The sequence below is a fragment of the Penaeus chinensis genome, chromosome 2 (assembly GCF_019202785.1).
Source record: "Penaeus chinensis breed Huanghai No. 1 chromosome 2, ASM1920278v2, whole genome shotgun sequence".
Lineage (NCBI taxonomy): Eukaryota > Metazoa > Arthropoda > Malacostraca > Decapoda > Penaeidae > Penaeus > Penaeus chinensis.
The window spans coordinates 29,289,655-29,292,154 of NC_061820.1; the positions used below are offsets into that span (position 1 = coordinate 29,289,655).

The 2,500-nt window shown below is 31.8% G+C and overlaps 1 pseudogene; it reads right to left on the reverse strand.

Annotated features, from left to right (window-relative positions):
- Nucleotides 1-2,500, reverse strand: part of LOC125034598 — a 12,871-nt pseudogene that overhangs the window by 1,042 nt on the left and 9,329 nt on the right.

Consider the following 2,500-nt stretch of genomic DNA (forward strand, 5'->3'; position numbering starts at 1 on the left):
TCATTCTAAAGGGTAAAGTGAATTAAACTTGTAAATTGATAGACATGACCGTGTCATGTGAAACAAAATATTTCAATTAAAGAGATGGAAAAGGAAAGATGATGTAGAAATGAAACCGAAAGTTATAACAGATGAATATTTAGAAGAGTATGCATACTTTCGGGAATTCCTCATCTGCTTAGCATATAAGGTTCCCCTGGCCAAAGAAAAAACACTAGTATGTATCCACATAAAGGTGGTGGTAATGATGATGATGATGATGATGATGATGATGATGATGATGATGATGATGATGATAACAATGATAACAATAACAGTACTGATACTACCACTACTAATGATGATGATGAGTTGTGTTGGTGGTGGTACAACTAATAATGATATTACCAACAACAATATTGGTAACAACGGTAGCAATCATAGCATCAATAACAAAAAAAGAAAAAAAAAATACTGAATTGAGTAACGCAACCAACTTGGCTTATCACGAACTAGACTAAGCACTTGCCCTTTGAAGCTAGCTACAATATACTCTGTTTGGGCTCAACGGGACTTCACTTAAATCAAAGGGAAAGGGAAATCAAACACAATACATTGGCATAAAGGAACCTTATCTAGGATATACTAAGGAGGCGACTGTGGTTAAGTGAAGCCAAGGTAGCGGCGTATAACTTTGGGATAATGGTGAGGATGATGATAGCTATAATGAAGGTGATGATCGGCAGGGTGATAGTGCTGATAAGGATAATGATACGTATAGTGATGAAATATGATAATGGTAATAATAATATTGATAATGAATATACTAAAAATGTTAATGAAGATGACGATAACAATGATGTTACTACTACTACTACTACTAATAATAATAACAATAATAATAATGATAATAATAAATAATACTAATAATAACAATAATAATAATAATAATAATAATAATAATAATAATAATAATAATAATAGTGGTAATAATAATAATAATGAAAATAATAATAATAATAATAATAGCATTATTATTATTATCATTATTATTAATGATGATGATAAAAATAATAATAATGATAGTTAATAATAATAATAATGATAATTAATAATAATAATAAAATGAGTAATAATAATGATAATAATCATAATAATAACAATAATATCATTATTATTATTATCATTATTATTAATGATGATGATAAAAATAATAATAATGATAGTTAATAATAATAATAATGATAATTAATAATAATAATAAAATGAGTAATAATAATAATAATCATAATAATAATAATAATAATAATAATAATAATTATAATAATAATAACAATAATAATAATCACCATCATCATCATCATCATCATCGTCCTCATCATAATAATAATAATAATAATAATATTGATAAAAGTAATGAGGATAATAATCATTATAATAATAATAATAATAATGAAATAGCAGTATCAGTAGAATTAATAGTAAATGATGATGATGATAGAAATAATAACAATACAGTAAACAATATCTAGAATGATATTCCTCACATCCAATACTTTTGATTACACTAGAAATATCACAGTTACATAAATAACAACTGAGAAGAGTACGAACCGAGGAGAGAAAGCAAGATGGCAGTACCCCGTTTCCTCTACACTCCTCAACAGCCAGAACTTGCAACTTGTTTGACACTTGAATGCAATCAGCTAAGTTGAAAGTCTTGCATAAGTTTATGTCGACACCTGTTACTTCCTGTTTTATAATTGCTCTGCAGATGGCATGCTAACTGAAGCCTTGGGAGAGATCTTAGAAGGATTCGCCATTTAATTAGTATTAGCTTTGGTACGTTGAGGAGTTTAGTTTCATTTAGTTTTCTTTGATCAACTGGTAGGGGGTTATATTGGTCTGTTCCCTTTTGTCTGGAAATTTTATTATCACTTTCTTTAACTTTCTCTTTCTTTCTCTCTCTCTCCCTCTCTCTCTCTCTCTCTCTCTCTCTCTCTCTCTCTCTCTCTCTCTCTCTCTCTCTCTCTCTCTCTCTCTCTCTCTCTTTCTCTCTCTCAATCAATCAACACACACACACACACACACACACACACACATATATATATATATATATGTATGTATGAACATGACTGCCACTATATCCAGTGGTTAAAGCATTGGACTCCGACCCTCGTGGTCCCGAGTTCAATTCCCCGTCGCGGTGGTAATAAAAAAAAATGCCTTTGCTCCGACTGCCGGCTTGAGCCCGATTTCCGGCGAGAAACGATATATCGCCTTGAGAAGTCAAAACGCAGGTATCGTAGGGGAAATCGCTGCCGTGCACAAGTGTTAGAGCACCGATTAGGAAGGGCATCCAATCAGGCAAGGGTGGCACTGCCAAATAACCTCTCAGTAGTGAATTGAGAGAGGCCTATGTCTTGCAGTGGAATGCATGGCCGGTCAAAAAACATATGTATATGCAAACACACACACACACACACACACACACACACACACACACACACACACACACACA